General features: G+C 35.0%; 1 protein-coding gene across 1 annotated transcript in view; it reads left to right on the top strand.

Annotated features, from left to right (window-relative positions):
* The window catches only part of GRID2 (glutamate ionotropic receptor delta type subunit 2), a 1,417,443-nt gene that overhangs the window by 34,889 nt on the left and 1,370,027 nt on the right, over positions 1–12,527 (top strand). The window lies entirely within an intron of this gene.

The following is a 12,527-nucleotide window of genomic DNA, read 5'->3' as shown; positions in this document are numbered from 1 at the left end:
CTAGCTTACATTCCCACCAGCAGTATAGGAGGGTTCCCCTTTCTCCACATCCTTGCCAGCATTTGTTGTTCTTAGTCTTTTTGATGCTGGCCATCCTTACTGGTGTGAGATGATATATCATTGTGGTTTTAATTTGCATTTCCCTGATGATTAGTGATGTGGTGCATCTTTTCATGTGTCTGTTGGTGATCTGAATTTCTTCTTTGGAGAACTGCCTCTTCATATCCTCTGCCATTTGTCAATCGGCTTATTTGCTTTTTGGGTGTTGAGGCGTGTAAGTTCTTTATATATTTTGGATGTTAATCCCTTGTTGGATCTGTCATTTTCAAATATATTCTCCCATACTCTAGGATACCTTTTTGTTCTGTTGATGGTGTCTTTAACCATACAAAACCTTTTTAGTTTGATGTAGTCCCATGAGCTCATTTTTGCTTTTGTTTGCCTTTCTTGAAGAGATGCGTTCAGGAAGAAGTTGCTCATGCTTATATTCAGATGTTTGCCTATGTTTCTTCTAAGAGTTTTATGCTTTCATGACTTACATTCAAGTATTTAATCCATTTCGAGTTTACTTTTGTATATGGGGTTAAACAACAATCCAGTTTCATTCTCTTGCATGTAGCTGTCCAGTTTTGCCAACACCAGCTATTGAAGAGGCTGTCATTTCCACATAGTATGTCCATGGCTCCTTTATCATATATTAATTGACCATATATGGTTGGGTTTATATCTGGCTCTCTAGTCTGATCCATTGGTCTATGGGTCTGTTCTTGTGCTACTACCAAATTGTCTTGATTACTGTGGCTTTGTAGTAGAGCATGAAGTTGGGGAGCATGATGCCCCAGCTTTATTCTTCCTTCCCAGAATTTCTTTGGCTATTTGAGGTCTTTTCTGGTTCCATATGTATTTTAAGACGATTTTCTCTAGTTGGTTGAAGAATGCTGTTGGTATTTTGATAGGAATTGCATTGAATCTATAGATTGCTTTAGGCAGAATGGCCATTTTGACAATATTAATTCTTCCTATCCATGAGCACGAGATGTGTTTCCATTTATTGGTATCTTCTTTAATTTCTCTCATGAATGTCTTATAGTTTTCAGAGTATAGGTCTTTCACTTCCTTGGTTAGGTTTATTCCACAGTATTTTATTCTTTTTGATGCAATTGTGAATGGTATTGTTTTCCTGATTTCTCTCTCTGCTTTATTGTTTTTTGTTAGTATATACGAACGCAACAGATTTCTGTGTATTAATTTTGTGTCCTGCAACTTTGCTGAATTCAGATTTTAGATCTAGTAGTTTTGGAGTGGATTCTTTAGGGTTTTTTATGTACAATATCATGTCATCTGCAAACAGGGACAGTTTAACTTCTTCCTTGCCAATCTGGATGCCTTTTATTTCTTTGTGTTGTGTGATTACTGCGGCTAGGACCTCTAGTACTATGTTGAATAGAAGTGGGGAGAGTGGGCATCCTTGTCGTGTTCCAGATCTTAAAGGAAAATCAGCTTCTCGCTGTTAAGTATAATGTTGGCTGTGGGTTTGTCATATATGGCCTTTATTATGTTGAGGTACTTGCCCTCTATACCCATTTTGTTGAGAGTTTTTATCATGAATGGATGTTGAATTTTGTCAAATGCTTTTTCAGCATCTATGGAGATTATCAGGTGGTTTTTGTCCTTCTTTTTGTGGATATGGTGGATGATGTTGATGGATTTTCAAATGTTGTACTATCCTTGCATCCCTGGCATAAATCCTATTGGCTTTTTCATCATGATGAATGATCTTTTTGATGTATTTTTGAATTTGGTTTGCTAATATTTTGTTGATATTTTTGCATCTATGTTCCTCAGGGATATTGGTCTGTAATTTTCTTTTTTTGTGGTGTCTTTGCCTGGTTTTGGTAGTAGAGTGATGCTGGCCTCATGGAATGAATTTGGAAGTATTCCCTCCTCTTCTATTTTTTGGAAAACTTTAAGGAGAATGGGTATTAGATCTTCACTAAATGTTTGCTAAAATTGAGTGGTGAAGCCATCTGGTCCAGGAGTTTTGTTCTTAGGTAGTTTTTTGATTACCAGTTCAATTCCGTTGCTGGTGATTGGTCTGTTCAGATTTTTTGTTTCTTCCTTCGTCAGTCTTGGACGGTTGTATTTTTCTAGAAATTTGTCCATTCCTTCTAGGTTTTCCAGTTTGTAAGCATATAAATTTTCATAGTATTCTCTAATAATTCTTTTTATTTCTGTGCTGTCCATAGTGATTTTTGAGTTCTCATTTCTGATTCTGTTTATGTGTATAGACTCTCTTTTTTTCTTGATAAGTCTGCCTAGGGGTTTATATATTTTGTTTATTTTCTCAAATAACCACCTCTTGCTTTCATTGATTCTGTTGTCTTATTCTTCTCAATTTTGTTTATTTCTTCTCTAATCTTTTTTATGTCCCTCTTTGTACTGACGTTGGGCCTCATTTGTTCTTCTTTTTCTAGTTTCATTAGTTGTGAGTTTAGACTGCTTATGTGGGATTGTTCTTCTTTCTTGAGGTAGGCCTGTATTGCCATATACTTTCCTCTTAGCACAGCCTTGGCTGCATTCCACAGATTTTACGGTGTTGAATTATTATTGTCATTTGTCTGTATATATTGCTTGATCTCTGTTTTTATTTGGTCATTGATCCATTGGTTATTAGGAGCATGTTGTGAAGCCTCCATGTGTTTGTGAGAATTTTTAATTTATTTCTAGTTTCATACCTTTGTGTTCTGAAAAACTGGTTGGTATAATTTCAATCTTTTTGAATTTACTGAGGCTCTTTTTGTGGCCTAGTATATGACCATTTCTTGAAACTGTTCCATGTGTACTTGAGAAGAATGTATATTCTGTTTCTTTTGGGTATAGAGTCCTGTAGATGTCTGTTAGGTCCATCTGTTCTGTTGTGTTGTTCAGTGCCTCTGTCACCTTACTTATCTTCTGTCTGGTTGATCTGTCCTTCAGAGTGAGTGGAGTGTTTAAGTCTCTTAGAATGAATGCATTGCATTCCATTTCCCCTTTTAATTCTGTTAGTATTTGTTTCACATATGTGGGTGCTCCTGTGTTGGGAGCATAGATATTTGTAATGGTTATATCTTCTTGTTGGATTGACCCCTTTATCATTATGTAATGTCCTTGTTTGTCTCTTGTGACTTTGTTTTGAAGTCTATTTTGTCTGATACAAGTACTGCAACTCCTGCTTTTTTCTCTCTGTTAATTGCATGAAGTATTTTTCCCATCCCTTCACTTTTAGTCTGTGTATGTCTTTGGGTTTAAAGTGAGTCTCTTGTAGGCAGCATATAGATGGGTCTTGTTTTTTTTTATCCATTCAGTGACTCTATGTCTTTTGAATGGTGCATTCAGTCCATTTACATTTAGGGTGATTATCGATAGGTATGTACTTATTGCCATTGCAGACTTTAGACTCGGGGATTCTGTAACATCTTTCTAGGCAGACAGATGGTAACTGCATTAGTATAGTTTAAGATTTAATAATATCTGTAACTGTTAAGCCACTGTGTCATATACTTGACACCAATATAAGATTGTATATCAACGATACTTAAATAGAAAAAAAAATTTCTGGTGTGAGAAATGCAGAAGCTATTAAGCCAGATTGAATTTTTTTTTAATGCTGGTTTACATAACAGTGCAATCTTGTGTGTTTTAATTTGTAGAATGGAGATAATAATTCCTACTTCATTGGAATTTCATGCATTTTTTAAATAATATATGTGTTACAGATCTAATGCACAATATGAGACAGGAACGCTAATTTCTTGATTTCTTAATATTCTTTTTTCCTATCCCTTCCCAGTAGCTCCTGATTTCATGGCTGATATTATGGGTATCTGTAGATATTTCACTAAATAAAGCAAGTGATGCTAGCTGAGCCATTTGGCACATTCAGTCCTTTTGCCCATAGTAATTGGTGAGGGATAGACATATGACCTAAACTGGCCTAATTAGAAAGTCTCAGGACTCATGCTTGGAACTTAGAATCTTGAACAAATGGCCATTTTCTGTAATATTATCATATGTGGATGAGAAACCTCGGCTTGCTATAGCTATGTTGGCTTTCAACCTATATACAAAGCCAGCAAGCAGAGCAGAGCCAAGAAAATCAAAACAGAAGTAGAGCCAAACCTTGATGGTATTGTAAACTTCTGAATCACATTGTGCCAAGAGCCTTCCCTCTTTTAAAATTTTCATTACATGATCTAACAGTTTCCTGTTTAAGGTTGAAATAGATTTTCTTATTTATTCCATTCAAGCATCTTAACTGGTACATACGTAATCAATACATCTTAGCTTCATTACCTCTTGAGCAGTTGACCACTACACTAGAAAGGGTTATATAACTTGTGGCTTTTTATCTTCTTGTTTGAAGGAACTGTGGTTTTCCTACACCAGGAAAATCATGTCTCAAATCTCAGGTCCAAAATTAATACCAAACCACGGCCTTTGCAGAATGAGAGTAGTATATTAAGAGGTTTGGCATGAGGCTACTATCAACCTGATGTAATTGGAATCCCAGCCCCATTTGTGATGTACAGAAATTTACTTAACATAGTTGAACCTGTTTTCTAATCCCCCCAAACTGAATAAGTGTTCTTTACTACATAGACTTACTGTTAAGGAAGAAAATTCCTACGAAGCATCAAGGACTTCGCCTGTCACATAATAGTACTGCATAATAATTAATCATCATCATTATTATTGTTTATTCTGCTTTTATTCTGATTTGGGAGAGGGTGATATTAGGAAGGTATTTTATCTCAGGATTTAAACAAATGAATTGTACATGTTATGAGTAAGTCAATTAGAATATTGGTTTCTCTAATGCATGTGTGCACACTGAAAAATTGTAAGTAAAAAAAACACAGAAAAGTAGGTTATTACATAATTCTATTCAGGGACAAGCATTGTTAGTATTATAAAGTGTGGCCTTCATTTCCATTATGCACACATACATTGTATTTTTGCTAATGTCTGTATTGTACACACACAAATGTGCAGTACACACATTTATGAGTAATTTGGAATTCTGGATTCATGCACACTTACTAATTTTTCTTAGATGTTACAAAGGTACCCTAATCTTAATATGTTTAGATCTGAAATTCTTCCCTCATCCCCTCTCTATACACTGCCTCATCATGATGTCTGGTTCAATGGGAAGTACACCGTCTGGCAGTTGGGAAAGCCAGAACCCCTAGAGTTGATACCTCCTTTAATCTCCATCCTCATAACCAATCAAAGACAAGTCCCCTTGTTTCTGTTTCTGAAGTGTCACAAATCTAGTGTTTCAAATTATCTTTATTGCCTCATGTCTATTCATTTATCCATCTCTATTTATTCCTAGCTCAAATGTGCATTATCTTTTTGACTATTGCAATAACCTCATAACTGAATACCTGTGAAGTGAGAGAAGTACTCTGCTTAATATATTCCATGTAGAGTAATTTGAGTAATTTTTGAAACAAAAATAGTGTCATGCCCTTAATATGATTAAAGTATTTTATGTTCCTATATGACTTCCCATGAGTCTTAACACAAAACATAAAACTTTACCATGACTTATAAGGCTTAGAGTTTTCGGACCTCTCTTTCCTCATCAGTCTGCTTCCCAAATCACATTGGCTTTTTCAGTTACCCAAATGTGTCCTGATCCTTCTTCCTTATGACCACTGGATTTACTACTTCCCTTATTTATATGAGTCTCCCAACTTCACAGCCCATCATATCTCACCTTTCTAATTAAATGTTGTTTACGCTCTGAAGTCTTTTTGGCTTTACAGAGCAAGTCAAATCATTTATATTTCCTTGAACTGTGCTTAGCCTTCACACAATTTATCCTGATAAAAATTAAGAGATGGTGATAGTATAATTTTACTTGATATGATATGTGCCCTATGCTACTGTATACCTCACAAGGTCAAAGACAGTCAGAATCACATCACCATTGTTTAGCATGGACTTTGTGTATGAGACTATCACAATATTTAGTACTTTTATTATGTCATACTATCCAGTATTTTCTAAAATGATATTTTTAATGTCAGTGTTACTCTTCTGTGAAGATAGAAAACAGTTTAACTAGGCTCCTATTATTAGACTTTTCAGTTATCTTTATTGTCTGCTATTATAAATTATGTTACTATGAATTCAAGAATTCACTGAACTGTGGGTATTGTCCGTTGAGTTTCCTAGAAGCAGAACCTGAGATGGGGATTCTTGTGGAAGTAATTTAATGAGGAATGATCTCAGAAGAAAACTGAATAAAGTAAGCAAAAGCAGAATAGGGTATAAGAAGCTTAGCAAAGAAATGGTTCCAGAATTCTATCCTCTGCCTGATCCCAAAGGGGTTTCTGGAATAAAAGTTGTACCACAGAGGTTGTTAACCTGGAAACCAGGCTCCTGAACTGTTATTATACCCATTATTGTTTAGCAATGAACAGCCTCTGTGTGTGTGCGTGTATGTGTGTGTATGTGTGTAAGTGTCCAAGTGTGAGTCTACAGTGTCTGGACTGTGAAGGGAAGTGCCTCCCTGTAGGGAGGTCTTATGTTCTTTAGGGAAAAAACATAATAAGGAAAGTGCCCAACATGTGTTTGGAGAAAAATGAGTTGTAAACAAATGAAATAAAACCTAAATTAGGAATGAGTATTTGGAGATAGAATTTTAAAAATGGATTGGACCTATATCATGAAAGGTCTTTAATTCCAAGCTAGTATAAAATGTACATCATTCGAGGAAGGGTTTTCATTCAGTAGGTATACTGTATTTGTATAATTTTGGGTTAATTTGAAAGGTCTGTAGATCTATAAATATAAATATCTTTCCTGCTGAGGCACATCTTACTTTTCTTTCCACTATTAATTGTTATGTTAGTTTTGGTAAATGCAAAATTATAAAATATTGTTCCAGGTGTTGAGGAACTTACAACTTATGAAAACACAACAGATTCTTTCTCTTTTGGCTTTATATGTACTAAATGTTTTGTATGAGAAAGGTGTTTCTAGAATATCTTACTTACATGTTTTTAGTTGCCATAAAAAGAATTAAAAGGTGTTTTTTAAAGAAAATACTATGAAAAACAGTGTAATGAAAACCATATAAGAAGTTTGTACACATGTAGAAAATCTTGAGTCTACAAACATTTTTTAAAATCTTTAAAAAAGTCTTGCTGGGTATCATGATTACTAAATCATAAATGTAATATTTAGTTCTTCTCAATTTAATTTTCCTCATTTGTAAAACACTGTTGGGTACCTCCTTACCTTATGAGAAGGGGTGGTAATTGAAAACCTAATGAGTTAATGTTTAGAGCAGCTTTTTGAGGCTTTTGGATGGAAAGAAACATATAAATCCAAAATATTAATCTTTAATATTTAAGTGTGAAATACTCTAATTACCTCCATTGCCACAGGGATGTTATTAGAGATTTATACCTTCCTCTGAAATACCTGGCACAATACTTATATGAGACAGCATAATTTTAGGTGAACTATTATAATTCTGTGGTCATTACCATGTATCAGAAAGAATAGTTTAAATATATGTGTTACGTTTACATATTCACTGTCTGAATATTTTCCATTATTCATTTATTGATACAACAAACATTAAGATGATTTAAAATGCTGATCCATTATGCTGTATTATCTATGTTGCTGCCAGAACTTTTTTGTGATATAGAATATTGGGAAAAAATGGGAAGATTTTTAAAGAGTTTGAAAGAAGATCAGATACTATGCTGCATATATTGGCTTCAAAATTAGAACAGACTATCCTGTGATAGTAAAGGAAAAAAATAGTCATTGTAGTGATATTCTTATATTTATATAGTAATAGTAGTACCATTTATTGACCTTATATATTTGCCAGTCATGGGGCTGATAATATTTTATACATTATTATGATCATCATAATAGCCCTATGAAGTGGAGATGTAACTCTGAAAGTTAACGTGAGGAGAGGAGGCAGAAAGCCGGAAATAAGCTAGCTCAAGGTCATAGAGCAACTTGGAGGTGGAGCCAGGCTTTAAACCCAAGCAATGCGACTCCTGAGCTTATTCTTTAGCCCCTGTAAATACTAATTCTCCAAAATATTACCTTATCAATATTCTGCCTATTTCACTATTTTGGATTACACTGACTCTTGAGATATATCAAGATAATTTTAATAATATAATGAAACTTGATGGAGTTCTCAGTAGAAGCAGAGGTCTCCTTTGCCAAGTTTTCCTACTGAATTGCTTTTGTGGTTTCTTGCCAAACCAATAAGCAGAAACACTAAAGTTGCAAAGAGAAGAATCTAAGACACAAAGCTCATTTTTGTTAGGCTCATGTTGCAAATAGCTAGAGACTCAGAGCAAGTAAACTGAATTTAAGAATGGTAGTCTCTGGCATTTTCTTGAATCCGGGAAAAAAAAATTTTTTCTATGCATTTTCCATAAAGTAGAACTAAAAATTCCCTTGGAAGGAACTTTTTTTTTTTTTCAGCAAAATATCCTGCCTTCTATATGTCTCTTACTTTTTTTTTTTTTTTTTTGAGAGGGCATCTCTCACATTTATTGATCAAATGGTTGTTAACAACAATAAAATTCTGTAAAGGGGACTCAATGCACAATCATTAATCAACCCCAAGCCTAATTCTCAACAGTCTCCAATCTTCTGAAACATAAAGAACAAGTTCTTACATGGTGAACAAATTCTTACATAGTGAATAAGTTCTTACTTGGTGAACACTGCAAGAAGGGCAGTCATCACAGAAACTTTCGGTTTTGATCACGCATTATGAACTATAAACAATCAGGTCAAATGTGAATATTCGTTTGATTTTTATACTTGATTTAAATGTGAATCCCACATTTCTCCCTTGTTATTATTATTATTATTTTTAATAAAATGCTGAAATGGTAGGTAGATGCAAGATAAAGGTAGAAAACATAGTTTAGTGCTGTAAGAGGGGAAATGTAGATGATCAGGTATGTGCCTCTAGACTAAGTATTAATCCAAGCTAGACAAGGGCAACAAAATATCCATGGATGCAGAAGATTTCTCTCAAAACAGGGGGGGTGAGGTTCTAAGCCTCACCTCTGTTGATCTCCAATTTCTCACCTGATGGCCCCCCTGCGACTGTGCCTGTCTTAGGTTGTTCCTCCCTTGAGGAATCTTACCCGTCTCTGGCTAACCAGTCATCTTCTGGGGCCATACAGGGAAATGTAAAGTTGGTAAGTGAGAGAGAAGCAATATTGTTTGTAAAGGTTAACTTTTTACTTCTTTGCAGATTTATGCCCTGTGGCTTCTATGCCCTGCATTTGTCTTGAGGTATCTTTACCACTTGGAAGATTATGATACTTGGTAATTTTGATATAAGGCACGAATTCTACTTAAGGGTTGTAATTAGGAAGGAAGAAGAAAAGCTATAGAAGTAGCAGATGGAAGAAAACATGGGAAGATTATTTCTTTGACGTATCTTCTTGTAGTGTAACATAAGCATGTATAGGTTTTAAACTACTAATTAAATTGCATGCACACATTAACATAATAGGAATACATAACCAAAGCAGACCTACAATTACCGGCCATATCCAGTGAAACCAAAAAAAACAGTTAGGCACCCTAGCCATTTGTGAAAACTTATCAGTGATATGATGGATATTGTCTAACTGACTTTGAATAGTTTGAGAAAAATCAGACAAATTAAAACAACCCGTTCTTGTGGACTGTTCACATCCCATATGTTCTTTTAACAGTAGATAGTCTATAGTCACAAGATTTTGGAGCGCTGCAACTTGCACTTCTTCTAATTCTTGGTTGAGTTCCAACAGTATAGATCCAGTCAAATTTGTTGTTTTACTGTATGCACAGGCCAGCTTAGATACCTCCTTCTTCATTCCAATGGCAAGTCTAGGATCCGGTGGGATGAATGCAGCTACAACTGCAACAGTGCCAGGATCTTTGTTGAAGTTTTTCGATGATCATCTTCTGGAATGACTCTGGAGGGAACTTTTTAAGTGAATAGTAAAAATAGTTCAACTTTAGAAAATTACAAGACTTTTCCTTGTGAAAATTCATAGAAATTATCTAGTTTAGAAATTGTATCTCTGCTCTCCTTTCTTTCTCTCCCTCAGACCCTCCCCTACCTTTTTCAGACTCGCAGTGTTCATATAATCAAATTTCTAAAACAATAAAATGCAGTCTTCTTACTCTTAACTCCCCCGAATCTGTTCACTACATTTTCCAGGATGAACATACTGAAACAAATATGTATCATGTTATTCTCTGCTGAGAGCATCTCATAGGCTTAGTAACAATGGCCAGACTCTTTGAAACTCTTTTTTGTGCATGAAGCCTAGCTTAATTTGCTGTCTTCTTAATTTCCACATTTATTTCATGACACTCTCAGCATGCTCCCTATTGAAGTCCTACCTGCTGGTTCATGTCTTAGTGCCTTTGACCATGTTATTTTCCCTACCTGGAGTTTTGCAAGGTGAACAGTTGCTTAAATCTCAAGATTGAACTCAAGCAAATACTCCTCTATGAATGTTTCTGTCCCTCCAACAAAGAAAGATAGTCGTCCCTTCTTTGATGCTCACTTGGCACCCTCTCTTTACTATATTGCATTGCAATTTTTATGCAGTATATTGCACTAAAATTACATATTTACCAGTCTCTTCTCTGTTATATTGTCAACCACTTAAAGTCTGTGCCTGTGGCTTGCTTGTCTTGTTCATCATTACTGGCACAGTGCAGAGCAATGCACAGAAAGTTAAAATGGGAGTAGTCTATCTCAGAGGTTTTGCTGAGTCCACAAAACAGAATAATATGTGTCAAGTATTTTAGACTGTCTATGTTTGCTTGCAAGGGGTGTTCCTTAAACCAGTTTCTGCATGTATTTTTGATGAACAAATATTAAGTGAGTAAATGAGTGAGTTAACAACTTCAAATAGACTGTTGCTTCAGTGTAAGCTTATGTTTTTTTCCTCTTCTTTATTTAATATATGTGGCTTATATATTTCTTCGATTTACTCCTTGAAATCAGATTAGAAAGGTTCATCAGTCCACCAGTACACTTCAGTTTCTAGCTCTCATTGCTTCTGTCACAGCCACATTATGTCAGTATTGAAAATGAGCCCCATATGGTTCAGTGTGTTCTGTCTACTCTGTCTTCCTTGCTAGTTTAGAATCCTGTACAAGAAGAGATGGTAATTCAGTTGATTATCTAAAGCTTCAGTTATATTTTTATATTCATATGCTGTGCTATTTCTCTGAAAAATGATGCCACTGAAAAGTCTGGAAGTGCTTCTTCACCCATCCACGAGCTGTGCTGCCATTGGCTTCCCCACGGCCTCTGTCACCTCACACTCACTGACCTGCTCTCAGAGGCCTTTAATCACTTGTCGATTATTAGGTGTAAGTATGGACTACATTATTGAGGGACACCTTAGGATTACAAAGACTGTAAAAATGGTCAGTTCTCCATCCTTTCCTCTGAGGAAATCCTTGGCCTTATAAAAATATATACACCTTTTGCCTACAGATCATCTTTATACACCAATGATTTATGAGAAGAGCAGTTTTTTTTCAGGCTACCTGAGGTCCAGTTACACCTTCTGCCAATGTGATGGGTGGCTGTGTGGCTATATTTGCAAAAGTAACAGGATAAGTGCTACTCTCATGGTGACTTTCCAGGTTTACCTAGATGCACAAGCAATTGAGAGCTTTTCTTGATAAGGCAGTTTTTTACTTCTCATCAGTAAAAAGTTGATTTTTTTAAGAACAAAGGAAAATTTTTAATTACCAAATCATAATTGGCAATATTTAGAGGTACTTTTCTATTTGAGAATTTTAGCAAATGTCTGACATTGTGTGTGGTGAAATATGAACTTAAGGGCCTATTTCTAAGATCTAGAAATACTTGAGAATCAATTAACAATTCATCTGTTAGACTCCTATAGAAAAAAGGAATATTTTGAATATTTCTTTTGAAGTTTAGTTTCTGTAACAATTTGAAGAATATCAAAATAGTCTTTTAATATAGCCAGATAGTACTTTTTTTAATTGAGCAATACCAGTTACTTATTAAATACTTTATTCATTTAGCAGATATTTATTAAGAGTTTGCAGCACTGTACTGGACACTTAGAACTCAAAAATGAGTGAAAGAGGCCAAGTCACTGCCCTCACGGAGCTTACATTCTACTTGGGGAGAAACAATAAATAAAATTATTTTTTAAAAAGTGAGTAAAAATAGTTATCAAGAGACTTAAAATCAAGTTGGTAAAAAAAACAAAACTTAAAGTGCTAAAGAAAATGCAAGAATTAAATAATATATAGTAAAAGTCCCTTGACATAAGTTTAAAAAATGAGACTATGAATTCAGAAGGTATGCTCACTCTAGCTTGAAAGATTTATTGAAGGAAGGGGACTTGAGTCTGAAGAAGCCATGCATTTAGTTAGGTCAGTTATCTCATCAATGCCTAATTTGCGTTAAAGTGTTTAGAAGC

Source organism: Manis javanica, chromosome 5, assembly GCF_040802235.1.
Source record: "Manis javanica isolate MJ-LG chromosome 5, MJ_LKY, whole genome shotgun sequence".
Taxonomy (NCBI): domain Eukaryota; kingdom Metazoa; phylum Chordata; class Mammalia; order Pholidota; family Manidae; genus Manis; species Manis javanica.
Note: the sequence above shows the minus strand (reverse complement) of the source record. Positions and strands in the feature narration are given on the sequence as shown.